Source organism: Staurois parvus, unplaced genomic scaffold (genome assembly GCF_062004578.1).
Source record: "Staurois parvus isolate SC_StPar_1 unplaced genomic scaffold, SC_StPar_1.0 ptg000063l, whole genome shotgun sequence".
Taxonomy (NCBI): Eukaryota; Metazoa; Chordata; class Amphibia; order Anura; family Ranidae; genus Staurois; species Staurois parvus.
In genome coordinates this window covers 1,120,196-1,146,566 of record NW_028317859.1, presented here as the reverse complement: position 1 = coordinate 1,146,566, position 26,371 = coordinate 1,120,196, and the positions used below count along the sequence as shown (strand labels likewise).

General features: G+C 40.2%; 1 protein-coding gene across 1 annotated transcript in view; it reads right to left on the bottom strand.

The window, feature by feature from the left end:
* LOC149469699 (uncharacterized) overlaps positions 1–26,371 on the bottom strand; it is a 222,296-nt gene that overhangs the window by 85,867 nt on the left and 110,058 nt on the right. The gene's annotated exons all lie outside the window — the stretch shown is intronic.

Genomic DNA, 26,371 nt, shown 5'->3' with positions numbered 1-26,371 from the left:
GTAGACTCCTTATATTCATATATGTCTGTTAATTTTGATTTATCCCTTAGCTATTTGGATGTGCAAAAATGTTGAATGGGTCTTTAGACCCTTAACTCATGGCCCGCATGCTGATTCTGTGGGAATAGTTGATTGTGTGACCCCACCCTGTTGCCAGGCATGGTTGGAGAGGTCACAGCCCTGATGTGAAGTGGTCACTCTGCTCTCCATGTTTTATGGTGATGGGGTTTGGGCCCTGTTGGTCCTTTGATGTTCTGTTTCTCTGTCTTTTCAGGTGAGGCAGCTAGCCTACCTGATGCATGGTTTGTTGTGATTTCTTTAGCTTTAGGGGCTGTTAGAGCCCTGCCTCTACTGTTTTTTATGTTTTGGGTTTTTTTTTTATAATTTTGGTACATGATGGTAGTCATACACAATTTTTGGATCTCCTTGCTGCATCTCTGTGGCATGGATATTCCATAAAATGATACTGATAGACTTCACCTTACAGGTTGCAGATCCGGGTGCTCCTCAGATGAGACAAACATTTTCTGATATGGCTCAGATGGATACAATAATGTTGTCAGATACTATTTTTCTTATATTTAGCCATGGTCATTCATTGTATCTCACATAATATCCAGGGCTTCAATTCTCCAAATAAGTGCAAAACTGCCTTCCTCCAATATAGACGCCTAAGGGCGAAGATTATTCTATTACAAGAGATCCATTTCACAGCGACTAAACAGCCTACATTCTTTCACAGATCTTTATAAGCAAGGGTTTTGCACCTTACATTCCACTAAGAGCAGGGGTGTAGCGATTTTTCTTCAGAACTCATTTCCCTTTTGAGGTTCCACATGTCCATCGTGATCCTGAGAGCAGATTTATCATTATTAAAGGCATCCTTTCGGGTCGTGAACTCACAAGAGTCAATGTTTATGCACCAAACTCGGCTCAAGCAACTTTATTTTCAATTTTTTTTTATATTCTTGATAAGTTCCTGTCCCTCCATTTATTGGTGGGAGGTGACTTTAATCTGGTGGCTAACCCCTTACTAGATAGAAGTTTGTCCTCACCTTCTTCCGCGTCCTTCCAGAAATTTCAGCTGGTGGGCTCCTGGAGAGCACACAATGTGGGAGCAGGGGACTACTCATTTTACTCCCACCCGCATGACTCTTATGCTAGACTGGAGTACATTTATTGCTCCCCAATTTTGCTAGCCAACTCCACAAAGGCGGGCGTACATTTGTGTTCTTGGTCAGATCATAATATTGTGGCACTGTCTATCATTTTTATAGGTCTAGCACCTACTCTTGGAGGCTGAATGAGTATGCTTACAGATGTTCACTCCCGTCAAGAAGTAGCTATTTTCATCCAAGAATACTTTCAACTGAATACAACTCCTGACACCTCCCCGACTACTTTATGGGTGTCCCACAAGGCGGTTCTGCGAGGCCGCCTTATCTCTATGGCGGCAGTTAGGAATGGGGACCATTGGAACAAATTCAGAAACATAATGGGGAATTCGAAACGCATTATAGAACTCACGGAGGCAATTCATCTCTTCTGAACAGAACTATGATATTGCAAAAGCGCTTAGAATTGAATGCCTTACTATCCGAGAAAACTGAAAAGGCTTTGCGCTGGTCTAAAGCTTCTTTTTTTATCACATATTAATTCAGAGTCAACTATGTTCGCATGGAAACTTAACCATTCTATACAGCCCCCACATACCTATAAGCTACGTACTAAGAATGGTAATGTCTCCTCTTTGCCTCATGAAGTTCTGGGAATTTTTAAAGAATTTTACTCCACCCTATTAGCTCCCCCAGAAACGACTTCCACTCCCATCGAAGGCTCGTTGCTTGATTCTTTACCCCTCCCTGCTCTTACACCCTCTCAGATATCTTCCCTCAATGCCCCATGCACTCTGGAGGAAATAACCCAAGCGATTAGTGCACTGAGCACTTCCACAGCAACGGGCCCCGATTGGGTTCACAGCTAGTTATTATATGCATTTCGCTCCTTTGTTGGCCCCCTTTTTGGCATCACTGTTTAATAATATTTAGCAGGGCAGCAGGTTTCCTGAGGAGATGCTTTTGGCTAACATAACTACAGACCCATTTCAGTGATGAACAACGATTTAAAGATATTCAGTCGTATTTTGGCAGATAGATTGGCCCCTATTATCTCCTCTTTGGTTTCACCTGACCAATCAGGATTTATCCCAGACCGACTTATCACAGACAACATGTCTCACATTAACTGCTTCAGCCCCAGCCACTGCATGAAAACGTTTGCAGGGCGGCACGGCTGCAAACCCGCGGGTCTCAGCCGCCGGGTCACGGCCGGTCATTACCGGCCGTTTCCCTGCGATTAGCGGTAATCGCTGACAGAGAGCAGGGCTGCATTGTTTACACACAGCCCTGCTCTCTGTCAGTTGCCTGTCAGGTCCTGACAAGCTGAAGAGGGAGAGAAGAGTTTCTCTCTCCCGATCAGCCTGTCCCCGTCCAGCACACACCCCTGCCCCCTAGTAAAACACTCCCCTCACACAGTTAACCCTAAAAAATGTTAACCCCTTCCTCCCCAGTGCCATTAGTACAGTGTCAGTGGGTTTTTTTTTCACTGATCACTGTATTGGTGTCACTGGGGATGTCAGTGACCCCAAGTCAGTTCGACCCCAGTGTCAAAATGTCCGCCGCAGTCCTGCCATAAGTCGCTGATCGCCGCCATAAGTCGCTGATCACCGCCATATGTCGCTGATCGCCGGCATTATTAGTATAAAAAAAATTTAAAATCCCAGTATCTTTCCCGCCATTTGTAAACGCTATAACTTTCATGTAAACCAATTAATTTACACGTATTGGGATTTTTTTTAGCAGAGACATGTCGCAGAATGCATTTTGGATGAAATTTGTGACAAAATTTGATTTAATTTTTTTTCACTGGACATGTTTTATAGCAAAAAGTCCAAAATATTGTTTTTTTTTTCTCAAAATTGTCAGCCTTTTTTTTTTATAGCGCAAAAAATTAAAAACGCACAGGTGATCAAATACCACCGAAAGAGCTCAATTTGTGGGAAAAAAGGATGTAAGTTTAATTTGGGTGCAGTGTTGCATGATCGCGCAATTGTCAGTTAAAGTAACGCAGCGCCATAACACAAACCTCTTCTGTAACCGCTTCCTGACCACCCTACAGCAGAAATACTGCTACAGGGCGGCATGGGTACGCAAAATCACATATATATATATATATATATATATATATACGTGATTCACGCTCCCATAGTTTTCACGCCCCTCCCAGATAGCGTCAAATTGCCCGTCAGTACATCAGTCATCACATTTAACCCCTTGATTGCCAGGAGCACGCTCATGTACAATAAACCTCCATTGCTAGTATAGTGTCTGAACGGGTCAATATCTTTGATACCAGCTTACCACATTAGTATAGCATCCCCAAAAATGCAGCGTTAGCAGGATCAGCCCCGGCACCTGCCAACACCTGCGTTTAGCCCCTACGCTTACCCCCCTTTCTCCCCCAGCAAGTGCAGTGTCAGTAGGTCACTGTCACTTGATACATTGCACACAAAACCGCAGTGTTCGCAGAATCAGGCCTGATCTCTGTTAGCACTTGCCGGTAAATTTTGATGACTCTCATATGCAGCAGAGTGCCAGTACTAGTGCCACTCTACCTTTTGGTGAACTGGCGAGTACCAGCGGTCTAGTACATCCTGGTTTTTCACATACCTCCTTGTTTTTTGGAGCTGTTTTTCACGGAATATCTGTATGCGTTGATTGTGGATCAAAGCAGTTTATATGCACAACAATTTAATGCCGCCAACCCAAATTCAAACCTTGCCAGACCATACGCATGGAAACTCATTACGATTTTCAAATTTACATTTTTTTTGGGCCTAACCCTCAACATGGGCATTACTAAAAGAAATGAATTGCGGTTGTATTGGTCCGCAGACCCAATTCATCATATGCTGTGTTCTCTGCTGCCATGGCCAGGCATAGATATGAGAGTATAATGTGTTTTATGCATTTCAGCGACAATACACTCTGTCATCCTCGGGGTAACCCTGAATTTGACCGGCTCCACAAAATTCAGCCCCTCGCAAATCACCTTAACCTAAAATTTGCAGATGTCTATACTCATCAGCAAAACATCTGCGTTGAGGAGTCCCTCATTAATTTTTCTGGCCGCCTTGCATTCAAACAATTTCTCCCCTGCAAGCGTGCCAGATATGGAGTCAAGATGTAGAAGACCTGTGAGAGGACAGCAGGCTATACTTATAAGTTTCGGATTTACGAGGGAAAAGATAGTCATGTGGAGCCCGCCCGGATGCCCAGACTACATGGGGAGCAGTGGCAAGATAGTTTGGGACTTGGTGTCATCATTTCTCCATATGGGGTACCACTTATACGTGGACAATTTTTATTCAAGCGTGCCACTATTTAGACATTTATTAAATCTTGGAACTGGCACTTGTGGCAAAGTGTGACCTAATGTGTGCCCACCATTAGAAGTGGGTGAATGCAGGGCGGTATATTCTAATGGTGGGCATACCACACACTTTTTCTGGCAGAGATTTCTTCAAATTTTTTCATTCAGTCCACTGGCTGCATACAAAAAAAAAAGAACATGGCATATATAACCAACAAGGACCAGCGATGTACTGGTACATCACTGGATTTGAATGGTTATACCAGGATGATGCCTACGGCTGCAGGCACCATCCTGGTATCGTTTTTTTCAGCCAGTGATCGGCTTTCATGAAAAAGGAATCCTAGTGGCTAATTAGCTGCAAGATTGCTTTTACAAACAGTGGGAGATGATGTCCCCCCCCCCCCGCTGCCTTCCACGCCCTTCTCGGGCAGTCCAGTGCCATCAGGGGAACCTGAGAATGCAGCCGGTGTTTCTGCCAGCTGACCATAGAGCTGATTGGAGACCAGAATGGTGCAAATCATCTCTATAGCCTAAGAAATCAGAAACTATGAGCATTTCATCACTTCAGTTTCGCAGGATATAAACAGCGCTATTTGTAAATTGGGAAAGCATCTGATCACATCGATTTTGGTTTGATTAGATAATGTAAGGGCAGAGGAGATATCTAGAGTCTGATAGACCCCAGATTTCTCAAAAAAGAATATGACAATGCCCATTGAAGTTATAGGGGTTATTTGCATTCCCTGTTATAGCATTAAAAGTGATTAAAAAAAAAAATCAAAATAACTAAAAAAAAAAAAAAAGAAATTGCCCCTCCCATGCGCGCACACCTGTGTGCACAAGACTTGACCCTGTGCCATTATGTAAACAGCGGTTGCACCATGCATGTGAGGTATTGCCGTGAACGTCAGATCAAGGGCAGTAATTCTAACACTAGACCTCCTCTGTAAATCTAAAATGGTGGCTTTTAAAGGCTTTTAAAGTGCTGCCTATGGATATTAAAAATGTTTGCAGTTTGTCGCCATTGCACGGGGCATGCGCAGTTTTAAAGCATGTCATGTTTGGTATCTATTTACTCGGCATACCATTATCTTTTATATTTTGCCAAACAATTGGCCAATATATTATGTTTTTGTGCATTAAAAATTGCTTTTGAAAAATCGCTTCGCGAGTAGTATGTGCCATAAAAAAATTGTAGTACCCACCATTTTATTCACTAGGGTGTCTGCTTTAAAAAAATATATAATGTTTGGGGGTTTAAATTAATTTCCTAGCAAAAAATACAGATTTTTTTCATGTGAACAAAAAGGCTTGGTCTTCAGGTGGTTAGAAGAGTGAATGATGTGTGGCATAAACTTCTAATGCTGGGCATAAAACGCCCCCACCCCCCAAAATTACCCCTTTTTGGAAAGTAGTCACCCCAAACTATTTGCTGAGAGGAATTTTGAATCAATAGAAGAATTTATTTTTTTACCACAAGTTTTTGGAAAATGACAAAAATAAATACATTTTGCTACTTCTCCCGAGTATGGGGGTACCACAAGTGAGAGACTTTTTGGCAGTCTAGCCACGTACAGGACCCCAAAATCTAATAAGCACCTTCAGGCTTTTAAAGAGCTTTATTTCCTCATTACACTTCCAGACTACCTATCACAGTTTCGGAGGCCCTGAAATGCCAGGATAGCACCTAACCCCCCAAAATTACCCCTTTTTGGAAAGTAGACGCCCCAAGGAATTTGATAGAAAGCACAGTAAGTATTTTGCAGATCTCATTTGTTGCCACAAGTTTTTGGAAAATGAAGAAAAAAACCAAAAACATATTTTTTCGATTTTTTTTCAAAACCTTGTGAGAAAAAATAAGATCTGCAAAATACTCACCATGCCTTTTTTAAATTTCTTGGGGTGTCTACTTTCTAGAAAGGGGTCATTTGGGGGGGGTTTGGGGCTATCCTGGCATGTCAGGGCCTTCAAAACTGTGATAGGTAATGAGGAAATGTAATGAGGAAGTTATGCACCTTCAGGCTTTCAAAGTGGTCATTGGATTTCAGGCTCCTGTATGTGGCTAGGCTCCCAAAAAGTCTCACACATGTGGTATCCCCATACTCAGTAGAAGTAGCAGAATGTATTTTGGGGTGTAATTCCACATATACCCATGGCTTTTGCGAGAAATAAATAATTTAAATGACAACTTTGTGTAAAAAAAAAAAAAAAAAAGTTTGTCATTTTCCAGAAACTTGTGGAAAAAAATTAAATCTTCCATGGATTCAATGTGCAGCTCAGTAGATAGCTTAGGGTGTCTAATTTCCGAAAAGGGGTCATTTGAGGGTGTTTGTACTATCCTGGTATTTTAGCACCTCAAGAAATGTGATGGGCAGTCAGAAAGTAAAAGCTATGTAAATTCCATTATCTATGCCATAGTTTGTAGACGCTATAACTTTCACAAAAAGCAATCAATATACACTTTTTGGGATTTTTTTTAACCAAAAACATGTAGCAGAATACATTTTGGCCTAAATTTATGACAAAATTTTTGTTTTTTTAGATATTGATTATGACCAAAATGAGAAAATACTGTTTTTTTTTTAAAAAGTTTTTTCTTCAAAATTTTTCTGGTAATAGCGCCAAAAATAAAAAGTGCACAGGTGATCAAATACCACCAAAAGAATGCTCTATTTGTGTTAAAAAAGGACATAAATTTCATTTATGTACCGTATTGCATGACCGTGCAATTTTACCTAGGGAAGGTGGCAAAGTCTGATTATAGACAAATCTTATTAGCACTTAGGAGTCACATCCAGAGGAAGCTAGATCCCTTCAGATGCTAATTTGATGACCATCTGTCTCATTTCTTTAATGACAAGGACTGAAACTACATTTAGGATTACATTGTCATATTTTCTACAGGTCACATCTTATCTACTCAAATCTGTACATTTATGTTACATTTATGTCACACTATTCTATTTACCCGGTCTATTATGGACAAAAATTCCCCCTCGCTCGTTGTTGGCCTATAATTCAATTGTTGCCCATTCATCGATACTTTGGTCCCATTATAAATTTAAATTATATATTGTCTCCTCTGTTTCACCGGGTTCGTCATTTTTTGGAGACCCAAATTTTCTTAAGCCATTTACGTCTCCGCAGGCATTCCGCTGGTGGTATGATTGAGTCTTTATCAGATTATCTGATTTTCAAAGAGGTGGGTCTTATATCACTTTTGAGACATTCTGAACACTTTTCGATATCCCAGTTCGAGAATACTATCTTTATCAGCAAATAAGACATTTTTTTAATTCACATTTTGCATTGACACCTTCATCCCCGATCACATTTTTTTTAACGCATTAGCTGTGACTCTCCTAGGGGTAGAGATCTTATTTCAGATTTGTATCGCATTTTTTGGTAACTATCTTTCCCTCAACCCCTTGTATAGACAGAAATGGGAGGCTGATTGTGGTATCACCTTTTCTGAAGAGAACTGGGACTATGGTGGATAACATACAGTACGTAAGAGCTCTAGATCTCTTTCTGTCCGTGAGCCTGCCCTTAAGGTCTAAACCCGTTGGTATTATACCACCTATAGACTACATATCATGTTTCCAGGGATGTCCCACCTCTTATTCCCGGGGATGTGGCCTTGCTAGTACCCTTGTGCATATATTTTAGGCCTGTCTCTGCCTTTCATTGGTGTGCCGTAAAATTTCTGAAGTGGCCTCTGCTGTGGCAGATGCCCCAGTGCATTTGTCTGTGCAGATTTGCTTACTGGGAGCCCTTATCTCAGGAATACAGACTGAGGCTATGAGGCTAATTCACACCATCTGTGTCTCAACCCTATGGGCCATTTCCCTTTATTGGAAGTCGCCTACAGTGCCATTGGCCCCAGTTCTACGAAGAGTTGATGTGGTGATGCTCATGGAACGTATTCAATATACGTTACTGAATAGGATGAACTTATTTGAGGGAAAATGGGATGTTTGGGAAAACTCATTGACATTTATTGTCTGACTGATGGATATTCATGATTTAATTGATAGTGTTCCTCTGTTGGTAGCTTTATTGCCTAAATGTAAGGGGGTCTGTTGTGCTGGGGGAAAGGTTTATGGGAAGGTTGGAAGAGTATTTAAACTAGGATCGAGGGGGGAGGGAGAATTAGATTATAACGTGGTAGACAGATCAGACGGGGGTCAGTACTTATTGGTGTGTGGAATATGGAAAGATGGCGGGGAAGGCTATGGCAGATGATAAAAAGGTTCCCATGTTACAAAAAACCAGTGGAATTGGTACCATTTGTATGAAAATAAAAAATATGCAAAATACGTGTGAACAAGGTGACAATCAATTAAAGTGTTTGTTCACCAATGCCAGAAGTCTGCCAAGCAAAATAGGTGAGTTGGAAGCTTTGTTGCATGAAGAGAGCTATGATATAATTGGTATTGCTGAATCTTGGCTTCATTCTTCGCATGACTGGTCCATTAATATTCCTGGCTATGTTCTCTTTCGGAGAGACAGAGTAAATAGGAAAGGTGGCGGTCTCTGTCTCTATGTGAGAAGTGATCTCAGAGCGAGTGTGAAAGAGGACCTAGTTGATGGAGAGTGTGATGAGACTGAAGTATTATGGGTGGAACTGCACATGGGGGTGCATACTACAAAGGTAATCATTGGAGTTTGTTATAAGCCTCCCAGTGTTAACGAGGAGTTGGAAACTCAGCTCCTTGCACAGATCAAAAGGGCTGCAAGGGCTGGGACAGTGATAATAATGGGGGATTTTAACTACCCAAAATTGACTGGAATAATGCTACTGCAGGAACAGTTAAAGGGCAAAAATGTTTAAACCTACTACAGGACAATTTTATGGTACAGTTCATAGAGGCCCCTACTAGGAATGATGCTCTGCTGGACCTGGTAATCTCAAACCATGTAGAGCTTATTACGAATGTCCATATAAAAGAACATCTGGGTAGCAGTGACTATAACATGATTTCATTTATTGTTAGCTGTAAACAGCAAGCACATACGGGTAAAATAAAAATGCTCAATTTCAAGAGAGCTAATTTTCCAAGGCTGAGAACTGCTCTCCAAGACTTAGACTGGGAGGGAATATTGGCATTGATGAACACAACACAGAAATGGGAGTTCTTCAAAAAGACTATGTGAACACACTGCAAAATATATTCTCATGGGCAACAAGTTTAAAAGGCTAAAAATCAAACCTATGTGGCTTACGGCCAAAGTTAAAAAGGCTATAGATAATAATAAAAGAGCTTTTATTCAGTATAAAAATGAAGGAACACTATCATCGTTAAACATTACAAAGAATATAACAGAATATTCAAAAAGGAAATAAAGGCCGCAAAAATTGAAACCAAACGACAGATTGCAAAAGATAGCAGGACCAACCCTCAAAAATTCTTCAAATATATTAATAGTAAAAAGGACCCTTACTTTTTAATATATTTATAAACAATAAAGGGTCTGAGATTGAAAATCCCATCTCAGTCTGTGCAGATGACACCAAGCTGTGCAGTGGAATAACGTCCTTACAGGATACCTTCAATTTACAAGCCAACCTCAATGCAGTGTTTAATTGGGCAACTATGTGGCAAATGAGGTTTAATGTTGATAAATGTAAGGTTATGTACTTGGGTGTTAAGAATATGCATGCATCATATATACTGGGGGGGGGTTACAACTGGGGGAATCAATGGTGGAGAATGATCTGGGAGTTCTGGTAGATCACAAGCTTAATAATGGCATGCAATGCCAAGCTGCGGTTTCTAAAGAGAGCAAAATCCTCTCTTGTATTAAAAGAGGTAAAGACTCCAACGAGAGAGATATCATTTCCCCGGTACAAATCATTAGTAAGACCTCATTTGGAATATGCAGTTCAGTTTTGGGCACCAATTCACAAAAAGAACATTGGTTGTCCTTCTCTGTACTTTCTCTGAACTGAATTTATTCTCTCTTGAGAAGAGGAGATTAAGGGGGGATATGATCAACTTGTATAATACATAAGGGGGATATGATCAACTTGTATAATACATAAGGGTTATATGATCTCCATGTATAATACATAAGGGGGGATTTGATCACCATGTATAAAAACATCAATGGTTCATATAGTGAACTCGGTGTAAAGCTATTCACCCTGAGGTCATCACAGAGGACAAGGGGGCACTCTTTACGTCTGGAGGAAAAGAAATTTAATCTCCAAACACGGAAAAGTTTATTCACAGTGAGAGCTGTGAAAATGTGGAATAGACTCCCTCAAGAGTTGGTTCTGGCCAGCTCTGTGGATTGCTTCAAAAAAGGCTTGGATTGTTTCTTAGATACACAGAATATAGCTGAATACTAACATTTATAGGTAAAGTTGATCCAGGAAATATCCGATTGCCTCTCGGGGGATCAGGAAGGAATTTTTTTTCCCAGCAGGAGCAAATTGGATCGTGCTTTGCTGGGGGCTTTTTTGCCTTCCTCTGGATCAACTGTGGGTATAGGATTATAACTTTTTTCTTTTTTCTATGGTTGAACTGGATAGACTTTTGTCATTTTTCAGCCAGACTAATTATGTAACTATGTAAAATTGCTCTGCCTACCTTCCTGACTACCTTGTTCATGTACTTAATTTTTATGTCTTACGTGATTGTACTTTATTGGAATGATTATTACATATGTGCCTTTTTTATGTTGTATACTATACTTTGTGCAGTTATGCTGTTTCTGCAGTCTATTCCTTGATAAAAAGACGTTTGTAAGCAAAAAATAATAATACACATTTTGGAGCCTCCCATTGGATTAACGGGTGAGTCTGGTCATGTGTCAGTGCCAAGTCTTTGATAGCTTGAAAAATAGCCTGGATACAGATAAAAGATTATTGTTTAGCCGCCAATAGAGGTTGCTAAGGGCTATAGATGGAGTCGGGTTAGGGGCCATCATGGTGAAAAGCCAGGGGATGTGTATTGGATTACACCAGAATAAAAAACCTTCTCCTGAATTCGTCCTATCCATAGAAGTGCCAGCAGAAAACTTAACATAAACATGAACATGAGGGCCAGTATAACAGAACTATACTATTCAGTATTACCAGAGACAATGTGGGCACCGTAAATCCTAAGGTGGGGAGCATGGACAATGCACAGAGTGAATCATTCCAACTGGTAACTGTTAAGTTACAATAACTTCCACAGTGCAGCAACCAAGGTGTTTTTAAATAGGGAGGAGGAGTAATCTTCAACTCCTTTGTCGAGACCACCGTGGCAGGGTATCAGTCAAATAAACAGCTCAAAATCAGCAATGTAGAAGATGCCACTCGAAATTAAAACATGAGAAAATCAGAAGTGTAAACTCCATAAACCTTCAGTAGATTTAATTGGGGAATTTGAAGGTGTTAGATCTGGTTCACTTCTTCCAAGAATTCTGCTGCCAGCCTGTAGAAAGTGGGAGACTGCTTTTAAAGACCAGTCCAGCAGGACAATTTGAGGGAGTTCAAAGGTACTGAGGAAAGTAAGAAGATTTCCCAGGGTCTTGGAAATCGCTTATTTGCCATTGCAGGAAGCAGAAAACATAAAAAGTTAGTGCTGCACTACCCTATAAAGGTTGCCATGTGTGCAAACATAACTCAATCAATAAATAAATATATGACTAGAGATGAGTGAATCGAACCAGGCGAACCGGAATTCGAGTCGAATTTCAGGAAATATTCGATTCGCGTCGAATCCGAAATTTTGCCTACTTCGGGTGCGCGAATCGAACATTTCCCGATCAGCCGGCAAAAGTGTCCCTGCAGTGAGCTCCGCTATTTCTGACAGTTCTCTGACAGAAGGAACACGTGTTTAGCGGTTGAAACATTGTATCTATTAGTTTCCATTTAGGATACAGATGTTTCAACCGCTGTACATGTGAAGAAGCTGTCAGAGAACTGTCAGAAATAGAAGAACTCTGCACATACACTTTTTGCCGGCTTGGAATTATTCTTCTTTTCATCCTACTTCTTCTTCTTCTTCTTCTTCTTCATCCTCATCCTCTTCTTCTGAGGATGAGGATGAGGATGAAGAAGAAGAAGAAGAGGAAGTAGGATGAAAAGAAGAATAATTCCAAGCCGGCAAAAAGTGTATGTGCAGAGTTCCTCTATTCTGCAGATACACTTAGAGGAGCTCTGCAGATACACTTAGAGGAGCTCTGCACATACACTTTTTGCCGGCTTGGAATTAATCTTATTTTCATCCTACTTCTTCTTCTTCTTCTTCATCCTCATCCTCAGAAGAAGAAGAAGAGGATGAGGATGAAGAAGAAGAAGAAGAAGTAGGATGAAAATAAGAATAATTCCAAGCCGGCAAAAAGTGTATGTGCAGAGTTCCTCTATTCTGCAGATACACTTAGAGGAGCTCTGCACATACACTTAGAGGAGCTCTGCACATACACTTTTTGCCGGCTTGGAATTAATCTTATTTTCATCCTACTTCTTCTTCTTCTTCTTCATCCTCATCCTCATCCTCAGAAGAAGAAGAAGAGGATGAGGATGAAGAAGAAGAAGAAGAAGAAGTAGGATGAAAATAAGAATAATTCCAAGCCGGCAAAAAGTGTATGTGCAGAGCTCCTCTAAGTGTATCTGCAGAGCTCCTCTAAGTGTATCTGCAGAATAGAGGAACTCTGCACATACACTTTTTGCCGGAAACCGCTGTATGGAGGGAATGTCCCATAACTGTCAGAAATAGACTATTTCTGACAGTTCTGGGACATTCACTCCATACAGCGGTTTCAACCGCTGTATGGAGGGAATGTCATAGAACTGTCAGAAATAGACTATTTATGACAGTTCTGGGACATTCACTCCATACAGCGGTTGAAACATTGTATCTATTTTTTTCCATAAATGACATTCTGCAAATACACTTAGAGGAGCGCTGCAGATACACTTTTTGCCGGCTTGGAATTAATCTTATTTTCATCCTACTTCTTCTTCATCCTCATCCTCATAAGAAGAAGAAGAAGAAGTAGTAGGATGAAAATAAGAATAATTCCAAGCCGGCAAAAAGTGTATCTGCAGCGCTCCTCTAAGTGTATCTGCAGAATGTCATTTATGGAAAAGATAAGATACAATGTTTCAACCGCTGTATGGAGTGAATGTCCAAGAACTGTCAGAAATAGACTATTTATAACAGTTCTGGGACATTCACTCCATACAGCGGTTTCAACCGCTGTATGGAGGGAATGTCATAGAACTGTCAGAAATAGACTATTAATGACAGTTCTGGGACTGTCCTTCCATACAGCGGTTGAAACATTGTATCTATTTGTTTCCATAAATGACATTCTGCAGATACACTTAGAGGAGCGCTGCAGATACACTTTTTGCCTACTTCTTCTTCTTCCTCATCCTCTTCTTCTTCTTATAAGGATGAAGATGAAGAAGAAGAAGAAGTAGGATGAAAATAAGATTAATTCCAAGCCGGCAAAATGTGTATCTGCAGCGCTCCTCTAAGTGTATTTGCAGAATGTCATTTATGGAAAAAAATAGATACAATGTTTCAACCGCTGTATGGAAGGAATGTCATAGAACTGTCAGAAATAGACTATTTCTAACAGTTCTGGGACATTCCTTCCATACAGCGGTTGAAACATTGTATCTATTTGTTTCCATAAATGGATCCATTTATGGAAACAAATAGATACAATGTTTCAACCGCTGTATGGAAGGAATGTCCCAGAACTTTCATAAATAGTCTATTTCTGACAGTTCTATGACATTCCCTCCATACAGCGGTTTCAACCGCTGTATGGAGTGAATGTCCCAGAACTGTCAGAAATAGTGTATTTCTGACAGTTATGGGACATTCACTCCATACAGCGGTTGAAACATTGTATCTATTTTTTTCCATAAATGACATTCTGCAGATACACTTAGAGGAGCGCTGCAGATACACTTTTTGCCTACTTCTTCTTCATCCTCATCCTCTTCTTCTTCTTATAAGGATGAGGATGAAGAAGAAGAAGAAGAAGAAGTAGGATGAAAATAAGATTAATTCCAAGCCGGCAAAATGTGTATCTGCAGCGCTCCTCTAAGTGTATTTGCAGAATGTCATTTATGGAAAAAAATAGATACAATGTTTCAACCGCTGTATGGCGTGAATGTCCCATAACTGTCATAAATAGACTATTTCTGACAGTTCTGGGACATTCACTCCATACAGCGGTTGAAACCGCTGTATGGAGGGAATGTCATAGAACTGTCAGAAATAGACTATTTCTAACAGTTCTGTGACATTCCTTCCATACAGCGGTTGAAACATTGTATCTATTTGTTTCCATAAATGGATCCATTTATGGAAACAAATAGATACAATGTTTCAACCGCTGTATGGAAGGAATGTCCCATAACTGTCAGAAATAGACTATTTCTGACAGTTCTGGGACATTCATTCCATACAGCGGTTTCAACCGCTGTATGGAGGGAATGTCCCAGAACTGTCAGAAATAGACTATTTATGACAGTTCTGGGACATTCACTCCATACAGCGGTTGAAACATTGTATCTATTTTTTTCCATAAATGACATTCTGCAAATACACTTAGAGGAGCGCTGCAGATACACTTTTTGCCGGCTTGGAATTAATCTTATTTTCATCCTACTTCTTCTTCTTCATCCTCATCCTCATAAGAAGAAGAAGTAGGATGAAAATAAGAATAATTCCAAGCCGGCAAAAAGTGTATCTGCAGCGCTCCTCTAAGTGTATATGCAGAATGTCATTTATGGAAAAAAAATAGATACAATGTTTCAACCGCTGTATGGAGTGAATGTCCCAGAACTGTCAGAAATAGACTATTTATGACAGTTCTGGGACATTCACTCCATACAGCGGTTTCAACCGCTGTATGGAGGGAATGTCATAGAACTGTCAGAAATAGACTATTAATGACAGTTCTGGGACTGTCCTTCCATACAGCGGTTGAAACATTGTATCTGTTTGTTTCCATAAATGGATCCATTTATGGAAACAAATAGATACAATGTTTCAACCGCTGTATGGAAGGAATGTCCCAGAACTGTTAGAAATAGTCTATTTCTGACAGTTCTATGACATTCCCTCCATACAGCGGTTGAAACCGCTGTATGGAGTGAATGTCCCAGAACTGTCAGAAATAGTGTATTTCTGACAGTTATGGGACATTCACTCCATACAGCGGTTGAAACATTGTATCTATTTTTTTCCATAAATGACATTCTGCAGATACACTTAGAGGAGCGCTGCAGATACACTTTTTGCCTACTTCTTCTTCTTCTTCTTCATCCTCATCCTCTTCTTCTTCTTATAAGGATGAGGATGAAGAAGAAGAAGAAGAAGAAGTAGGATGAAAATAAGATTAATTCCAAGCCGGCAAAATGTGTATCTGCAGCGCTCCTCTAAGTGTATTTGCAGAATGTCATTTATGGAAAAAAATAGATACAATGTTTCAACCGCTGTATGGAGTGAATGTCCCATAACTGTCAGAAATAGACTATTTCTGACAGTTCTGGGACATTCACTCCATACAGCGGTTTCAACCGCTGTATGGAGGGAATGTCATAGAACTGTCAGAAATAGACTATTTCTAACAGTTCTGGGACATTCCTTCCATACAGCGGTTGAAACATTGTATCTATTTGTTTCCATAAATGGATCCATTTATGGAAACAAATAGATACAATGTTTCAACCGCTGTATGGAAGGAATGTCCCATAACTGTCAGAAATAGACTATTTCTGACAGTTCTGGGACATTCACTCCATACAGCGGTTTCAACCGCTGTATGGAGGGAATGTCATAGAACTGTCAGAAATAGACTATTTATGACAGTTCTGGGACATTTCTGACAGTTCTGGGACATTCACTCTATACAGCGGTTGAAACCGCTGTATGGAGGGAATGTCATAGAACTGTCAGAAATAGACTATTTATGACAGTTCTGGGACATTCCTTCCATAAATGAATCCATTTATGGAAACAAATAGATACAATGTTTCAACCGCTGTATGGAAGGAATGTCCCAGAACTGTTAGAAATAGTCTATTTCTGACAGTTCTATGACATTCCCTCCATACAGCGGTTGAAACCGCTGTATGGAGTGAATGTCCCAGAACTGTCAGAAATAGTCTATTTCTGACAGTTCTGGGACATTCCCTCCATACAGCGGTTGAAACCGCTGTATGGAGTGAATGTCCCAGAACTGTCAGAAATAGACAGAAACTGTCACAGAACTGTCCTTCTTCTCATCCTTCTCCTTCTTCTCATCCTTCTCCTTCTTCTCATCCTTCTCCTTCTTCTCATCCTTCTCCTTCTTCTCATCCTTCTTCTCATCCCTCTTCTCATCCTTCTCCTTCTTCTCATCCTTCTCCTTCTTCTCATCCTTCTCCTTCTCCTTCTTCTCATCCTTCTCCTTCTCCATCTTCTCATCCTTCTCCTTCTCCATCTTCTCATCCTTCTCCTTTTCCTTCTTCTCATCCTTCTCCTTCTGCTTCTCCTTCTCCTTCTTCTCATCCTTCTCCTTCTTCTCATCCTTCTCCTTCTTCTCATCCTTCTCCTTCTTCTCATCCTTCTCCTTCTTCTCATCCTTCTCCTTCTTCTCATCCTTCTCCTTCTCATCCTTCTCCTTCTCCTTCTTCTCATCCTTCTCCTTCTTCTCATCCTTCTCCTTCTCCTCATCCTTCTCCTTCTTCTCATCCTTCTCCTTCTTCTCATCCTTCTCCTTCTCCTTCTTCTCATCCTTCTCCTTCTCCATCTTCTCATCCTTCTCCTTCTCCTTCTTCTCATCCTTCTCCTTCTGCTTCTCCTTCTCCTTCTCCTTCTCCTTCTTCTCATCCTTCTCCTTCTTCTCATCCTTCTCCTTCTTCTCATCCTTCTCCTTCTTCTCATCCTTCTCCTTCTTCTCATCCTTCTCCTTCTTCTCATCCTTCTCCTTCTTCTCATCCTTCTCCTTCTTCTCATCCTTCTCCTTCTCCTTCTTCTCATCCTTCTCCTTCTTCTCATCCTTCTCCTTCTTCTCATCCTTCTCCTTCTCCTCATCCTTCTCCTTCTTCTCATCCTTCTCCTTCTCCATCTTCTCATCCTTCTCCTTCTTCTCATCCTTCTCCTTCTTCTCATCCTTCTCCTTCTCCTCATCCTTCTCCTTCTCCTCATCCTTCTCCTTCTTCTCATCCTTCTCCTTCTCCTTCTTCTCATCCTTCTCCTTCTTCTCATCCTTCTCCTTCTCCATCTTCTCATCCTTCTCCTTCTTCTCATCCTTCTCCTTCTCCTCATCCTTCTCCTTCTCCTTCTTCTCATTCTTCTCCTTCTCCTTCTTCTCATCCTTCTCCTTCTCCTTCTTCTCATCCTTCTCCTTCTCCTTCTTCTTCTCATCCTTCTCCTTCTCCATCTTCTCATCCTTCTCCTTCTCCTTCTTCTCATCCTTCTCCTTCTCCTTCTTCTCATCCTTCTCCTTCTCCTTCTTCTCATCCTTCTCCTTCTCCTTCTCCTTCTCCTTCTCCTTCTCCTTCCTGATCTCCAAGGGCATTTAAATTAAAGGTACAGGGTTCTGCACTAATTTAAAGGCTCTCTGAAGCCTAGAAACCCTTTTTATAAGCCATCTTCGTAGCGAAGAAATTCGCATCAAATCGAATTTCATACTGGAATTCGCCGAATCAGCCGAATCAAATTTTTCAATACTTCGCTCATCTCTATATATGACCATGCATAGCCAACAAATACGTGCAATGTCTGTGAAAAAAATTCTGTGCATGTTCAAGAGTATTTAAACAGTCCTATGTATAATACTTGATTCAAACAATAAATGCTTCTTTCCTATTGTTTTTCCTTTTCTTCCACCAACACCAATGTGGAATCCACCACTGTATAATACTCAGTGAACTCACCAGAGGTAAATGCTGGTGTGTTTAGGAGCAGCTTGCAGCGCATTCCCCTGTGGGAGTAATAATCTGCAGACACAGCAAGATCCTCAGTATGTTCTCACGGTCACTTGTATAGTATGCAGTACCATGATGACCAATTTGTTATGAGAGAGAAGGAGAGAAAGATCTCACATAGCATAAGATCCTTGAAACATTTCTTTTAGTTCTTTATTCCTGGCAGGTTGGGAGCGCTTTAATATAGACCTCCATGCCACATCCCTCTTTGAAGCCCTGAGATGTTGTAGAAGGGCTATTGGAGTGGACAGAGCCACTGTCTGAGTTCTGAAGAGAACCGGGTGCTGTGTCGGTGGCCACATAGTTTTCTGAGGAGTGGGCTGGCACCATCATGGATGTAGAGGAGCTTCTACTCCTGGAGCCTGAGTGGGTGAAAAAATGGGGAGACTCCTCTTCTGCTCCTGCTCGTGTTTCTGCCCTCACCGCCACTTTATTACCCATTTGGGATTGGATGTGTGTGCAGGGAAAATGTTAGGAGCTGTGGTTATCCCTGTCGGAACAGGAGCCAAGAAAACACTTGTCTTATCTCTCCATGTTCTCGGTCATGCCCCCTAGTTCAACCATTTAAAGAAAAAAAAAAAAGCACACAAATAGAAAACCTCCATATACACTATCCTATACCCATAGTTGATGGCAAAAATGTTCCAATAAAGCATGGCCTAATTTGCTCCAGTGGGGGAAAGAATTATTTCCTGATCCCCCACGGAGGCAATCGAATATTCCCTGAATCAACTACCCCCTGGTGTTATTGTCTCTAAAAATTGGTATCCAGTTATATTTTGTGCTTTTAGGAATGCATCCAGTTCTTTTTTTAAAACAACCTACTGAACTGGCCAGAACTAGTTCTTGAGGGGTTTATTCCACATTTTCACAGCTCTTACTGTAAAAGGGAGCCTTTTTGTATGTGAAGGTTCTTTTTTTTTCCTCCAGATGTAAAGAATGTTCCCTTGTCCTCTGTAATGACTTGAAAGTAAATAATGCTACGCCAAGTTCCCTATATATTAACATTCAATAAGGTGTACATTGCCAATCTTGGCGCGATATACAAAAAACATGGAAGTAATAATAAAATCTAAACCATGTAAGACTAAGTCTGTGGTATTGATATGTTCTGGTCCATTGATTTGGGGTTACAAAATATTAAGAAAATGAGTAAGTAAGAGGCTAAGGGAGAGATTAAAGGAAATTAAAAGAATTGAGAATAAATCTATGTGCACCTATATGATAGATAATGAGTTAACATTTATAGTATGTTTTGTACCAGATCGACCAGGGTTTCCAAATATGCATTAAGCAAAGGTAAGTACAACAATCTGATGCAAGAATTGTTTCATAGGTATAATGGTCTTTGACCTGTTTAATGACATCTAGCGCTGATTGTGTGTCAGGTTTTTTCCAGAGTTTAGTGATATTCTGTCTTGCCACTAATAGGATGCGAGTTACTATTTTATGTTGGTGATAGGGGAATGAATCAATATTTAAATTTAATAGTGCTACGTCAGGTGAGGGGGAGGTTGGTGTGAGTACTATGTGTATTTATGGAAAACACTTCTAACCAATAAGTGGTCACCTTTGGGCAGTTCCAAAGTATGTGTATTAATGATCCACTTGCTCTACATAATCACTAGAGATGAGCGAATTATTCAAAAATTCGATTCGGCTGATTCGCCGAATTTGCGGAATAAATTCGATTCGATGCGAATTTATTCGCTGCGAATTTAACTTATTAAAAGGGTTTCTAGGCTTCAGAGAGCCTTTATATTAGTGCAGAACACTGTAACTTTAATTTAAATGCCCTTGGAGTCTGCTGGGGAAGAGAAATAATACTGTCAGTCAGTATGACATGCAGATGAGTGCCGTCGATCTTAGAATCACCGCACACTTCACTCATTTGGGCAGTCATGGGGCCAAAACCAGAGTGTGGAGCCACAGTGTGGCGGTGGAGGCAGCAGCAATGGGAGGCCATACAGCACCCTATGACAAAATGGAACCCACCAGCAGTGTGAGGAGACCTGAAAGTGGCACATGGCAGAGTGTGGCGATGGAGACAGCAGCAATGGGAGGCCGTACAGGGACCCATGACACACTCTGGACCTGGCAGCAGCATGAGGAGGCGGTACAGGGGCCCATGGCAGAGTGGCGAAGCGTAAGCAGCTTAAATTGAAGGCCATACAGAGGCCTATGTTAAAAAGTCCCCCCAGCAGCAGTGTGGGGAGACGACTATCAAGAGTCCAATGGCAGAGTGGCGGAGCAGAAGCAGCTTCAATTGAAGAAGAAGAGGATGAGGATGAAGAAGAAGAAGATGAGGATGAAGAAGAAGAGGATGAGGATGAAGAAGAAGAAGAGGATGAGGAAGAAGAAGAAGAAGAGGATGAGGAAGAAGAAGAAGAGGATGAGGATGAAGAAGAAGTAGAAGAGGATGAGGATGAGGATGAAGAAGAAGAAGATGAAGAAGAAGAAGAGGATGAGGAAGAAGAAGAAGAGGATGAGGAAGAAGAAGAAGAGGATGATGATGAAGAAGAAGAAGAAGAAGAGGATGAGGATGAAGAAGAAGAGGATGAGGATGAGGAAGAAGAAGAGGACGAGGATGAGGATGAAGAAGAAGAGGATGAAGATGAAGAAGATGAAGAAGAAGAAGAAGAGGACGAGGATGAAGAAGAAGAAGAAGATGAGGATGAAGAAGTAGAAGAAGAAGAAGAAGAGGATGAAGAAGAAGAAGAAGAGGATGATGAGGATGAAGAAGAAGAAGAAGAAGAAGAAGAGGATGATGAGGATGAAGAAGAAGAAGAAGAAGAAGAAGAAGAGGATGATGAGGAAGAAGAAGAAGAAGAAGAGGATGAAGAAGAGGATGATGAGGATGAAGAAGAAGAAGAAGAAGAGGATGAGGATGAGGAAGAAGAAGAAGAAGAAGAAGAAGAAGAAGAGGATGAGGATGAAGAAGAAGAGGATGAGGATGAAGAAGAAGAGGATGAGGATGAAGAAGAAGAAGAAGAAGAAGAGGATGAAGAAGAAGAAGAAGAAGAAGAAGAAGAAGAGGATGATGAAGAAGAAGAAGAAGAAGAAGAAGAGGATGAAGAGGATGAAGAAGAAGAAGAGGATGAAGAAGAAGAAGAGGATGAAGAAGAAGAAGAAGAGGATGAAGAAGAAGAAGAGGATGAAGAAGAAGAGGATGAAGAAGAAGAAGAGGATGAGGAAGAAGAAGAAGAGGATGAGGAAGAAGAAGAAGAGGATGAGGAAGAAGAAGAGGATGAGGAAGAAGAAGAAGAAGAAGAAGAAGAAGAAGAGGATGATGATGAAGAAGAAGAAGAAGAGGATGATGATGAAGAAGAAGAAGAAGAAGAGGATGAAGAAGAAGAAGAAGAAGAGGATGAAGAAGAAGAAGAAGAAGAGGATGAAGAAGAAGAAGAAGAGGATGAAGAAGAAGAAGAAGAAGAAGAAGAAGAAGAAGAAGAAGAGGATGAGGAAGAAGAAGAAGAGGATGAAGAAGAAGAAGAAGAAGAAGAGGATGAAGAAGAAGAAGAGGATGAAGAAGAAGAAGAAGAAGAAGAAGAAGAGGATGAAGAAGAAGAAGAAGAAGAGGATGATGAAGAAGAAGAGGATGAAGAAGAAGAAGAAGAGGATGATGAAGAAGAAGAGGATGAAGAAGAAGAAGAAGAAGAGGATGATGATGAAGAAGAAGAAGAAGAAGAAGAAGAAGAGGATGAGGAAGAAGAAGAAGAAGAAGAAGAGGATGAGGAAGAAGAAGAAGAAGAAGAAGAAGAAGAAGAAGAGGATGAGGAAGAAGAAGAAGAAGAAGAGGATGAGGAAGAAGAAGAAGAAGAAGAGGATGAGGAAGAAGAAGAAGAAGAAGAGGATGAGGAAGAAGAAGAAGAAGAAGAGGATGAAGAAGAAGAAGAAGAAGAAGAGGATGAAGAAGAAGAAGAAGAAGAGGATGAAGAAGAAGAAGAGGATGAGGATGAAGAAGAAGAAGAAGAAGAAGAAGAAGAGGATGAGGATGAAGAAGAGGATGAGGAAGAAGAAGAAGAAGAAGAAGAAGAAGAGGATGATGAAGAAGAAGAAGATGAAGAAGAAGAAGAGGATGAGGATGAGGAAGAAGAAGAAGATGAGGATGAGGAAGAAGATGAGGATGAGGATGAAGAAGAAGAAGAGGATGAGGATGAGGAAGAAGAAGAAGAAGAAGAAGAGGATGAGGAAGAAGAAGAAGAAGAAGAGGATGAAGAAGAAGAAGAAGAAGAAGAAGAAGAGGATGAAGAAGAAGAAGAGGATGAGGATGAAGAAGAAGAAGAAGAAGAAGAAGAGGATGAGGATGAAGAAGAGGATGAGGAAGAAGAAGAGGATGAGGAAGAAGAAGAAGAAGAAGAAGAAGATGAGGATGAAGAAGAAGAAGAAGAAGAAGCAGAAGAAGATGAGGATGAAGAAGAAGAAGAGGATGAGGATGAAGAAGAGGATGAGGATGAAGAAGAAGAAGAGGATGATGGTGAGGAAGAAGAGGATGAGGATGATGATGAAGAAGAAGAAGAAGAAGAAGAAGAGGAGGAGGATGAGGATGAAGAAGAAGAAGAAGAAGAATAAGAGGATGAGGATGAGGATGAAGAAGAAGAAGAAGAAGAAGTAGGATGAAAATAAGAAGAATTCCAGTACAGCAAAAAGTGTATCTGCAGAGAGCTCCGCTATTTCTGACAGTTCTCTGACAGTTCCTTCACATTTACAGCGGTTGAAACATTGTATCTATTTGTTTCCGAATAAAAACATCTGTATCCTAAATGGAAACAAATAGATACAATGTTTCAACCGCTGTAAATGTGAAGGAACTGTCAGAGAACTGTCAGAAATAGCGGAGCTCTCTGCAGGGACACTTTTTGCCGGCTGTAGAAGGGATGAAAATCGGCCGATCGGGAAAAATTCGATTCGTGCATCCGAAGTTTGCTAATTTTCGGATTCGGCGCGAATCGAATTTTTCCTAATATTCGAAACGAATTCCACTTCGCCAAGTTCGATTCGCTCATCTCTAATAATCACCAACATTCAGGGGATGAGTGATCATAGAATTGTGCTATTGTAGTCAGGGTGAGGTATCTGTGTTGTGTTATACTCTGTGTTAGTTCCCATAATGAGGTACAATTTATAGCCTTGTAAATAGAGAGTAGGGCTGTTTTCCATTAATGTGCAGAGTAATTGTGGTTTAGATCTAATTCCCATTGACGGACGTGCCGGGAATGTTGGAAGAATGTTTTTTCTTGGAGGATGTTGTAAAATAATGAGATTCCTTTGTAGTTTTTACATGTGGGTGAATAGAACATTAAGGCTTGGTATGGTATAGGTGTTTGACGATGAGGATTTTGAAGAAGACAATGTTTAATTTAAAGGTTTTGGTACTGGGTTCCAGGAGGTAAACCCAGTTCCAATCTCAGTTGTGAAAATGGTTTGATCTGACCTTGGTCAAGAAGGTCCTCTAGCTGTATGGAGGTCTGGTTGGGCCATAAGTGTAGGTTGAGGTCAGGAATTTTGTATAGTGGATAGTGGCAAGTTTATGACGCAGGTCGGCATTGATGACCATGTAAATTATGGTAGTTTACTACTATTATTATTATACAGGATTTATATAGCGCCAACAGTTTGCACAGCGCTTTACAATATAAGGGAGACAGTACAATTACAATACATTTCAGTACAGAAGGAATGTGAGGGCCCTGCTCGTGGAGCTTACAATCTAAAGGATTATGTTATCAAAGTTTGTCATATTTTGATTTCTACTATTATAGTGAGAGGGTATATTCAATTTGGGATGTAGGCTACATAGCCATTGTGCAGCGTTAACCTATAAATAAACTCTTACCTATAATAAGTAAACTAAATGTGAAAAAAACAGGTTCATGACCCTGAGGAAGTCACGTGATAACGGGACGTAACGCGTAGGAATGTGGTGAAGTATTTCCGGCGCAGACGCCATCTTGCTACACCAAAAACCCATGCAAGTACACTCATAGCATGTGGTTTTAATGCCTAAATGTATCTGATGAAATGTGAGTGGGAAATTGGATTTAATTAATATCTATAATGGATTAAAAATTTTTACACTATGGAAGATCTCTTTTATGTCTTTATAATGCAAGTTGGCTGTATCACATCTATACTTACCTGGAGGGGACCCTGTTATCGTAAACGCATATAATTGAAGGGGTTATCACCGCTTTGAGAGGATATCATCCGCAGAGGAGTTTCTTATCATGGAGAATCTTTTTTGTGATCCTACAAGCGCTTTGGCCCATTTGGATCACTGCAAGGAGGTAAGGGGCCGTTTTAGGATTTCTTTCACATTGGTCGTCACACACATCCACTAAATCACCTGCACGTTTGGAAAAGTCATTGGATCACTTGGTGTCTATGCATCTTTGAACTTTTTATACATGTATTTTTTTATATAGAAGTGTTTATTATATATATTTTTTTTCTGACACGTTTAATTTTTTTTTGCACATTCTTGAATTTCTTTTTTATCTTTATTCTTTGTATAAATATTTTTTGGTATATATATTTATAGTTATCCAAAATTAAGGAATAATGGTGTTTCTTATGCATATTCTGTTATAGAATAATGTGCTGTGTTTGAATGATATCAAGGGATTTGTGACACTCTTTTGTTTGTTCTCACTTTTATTCAGTCGCATTTGGACTATATGGATTCATAGTACTCTCTTATCACTATGTTTTACCACTTTTTGGATATCATATTGGATCCCTGAGTGGATTAGTTCACGTTATACACCTTTTCTCAGTTCTTTTTTGGACCTATTTGATTATATCACTTATTGATATCACATTGGATCCCATAGTGGATCAGTTCACCTTGTACACTTTATTTTAGTCCTATTTTGACTTGGTTGGATTTATTGTTTAATCATTATGTTTAACCACTTATTTTCACTATAAGATCCTAGAAAGTATCAAGTTCACGTTTTTTTCACATTTATTTTACTTATTATTGGTAAGAGTTTATTTATAGGTTAGCGCTGCACCATTTTATTTAAGATTTTGTATTGTCACATGGTATATGATTAGGTGTTAGCAGCTCCCCATGGTCAGGAGGTATTTAAGTTAGGAGCGCAGGAGGATCATACCACAATTACATAGCCATTGTGATAACTTCTGATTTGGTATGGCATTCCTTTATAATTCACCCCATAGGGTATGTGCATCTGGGTAGAACCATTCCTTAATTTGTGCTAGAATGGTGGCACAATAATAATCTGAAAGTTTACTACCCCTGAGCCTCCTACAGCTTTGTGTTTAATAAGGAAAGTTTGAGCAACAGGAGGTTTTTTGTTTTGCCAAATAAATTTAGAGAGTTGGAGCTATTTGAGATAAGAGCTAGGGATAGATATACAGAGAGTCTTAAATAAGTATAACAGTTGAGGATGGGTATTCATTTTAAAAGCTGCTAATCTGCCAGCCCAGGAGAATTCATGTTTGGAAAGCTGCTGTAATGCCTGGTTAAATTTTAATTTAAATTGAATAAAGTTTTCTCTAAATAGACTATTCAGGTTTTTTGTTAACTTGATTCCCAAATAATCGATACCTGTGTCTGCCCATTGAAAAGGGTATTGCATATTTATGATACTACGGGTGGTGCCGTCAACCCCTAAGTCTAGGATGTGGCATTTGGAGGCTTTCAATTTATAGTATTTCGCTGAATTGTTGTAAGATAGATTGTTACTGCCAGAGAAGCTTGAGGGTTTGTGAGCATTAATATCACGTCATCAGCAAATAAACTGATTTTATGCTCCGTGTCAGCAATTTGAAAGCCTAAAATTAATTTTGAAAACCTAATATGCTCTGCCAAAGGTTCCATAGCTAGGCTTAATATAAGTGGGGACAGTGGACATCCCTGACGAGTTCCACTGGCTATGCAAAATGGGGTAGATTTAATTTCTGCAACGTAAACTTGAGCTGTTGGGTTGGTATATAAGGTCATAATAGCCTTAATAGAGAGAATCTTCTTAC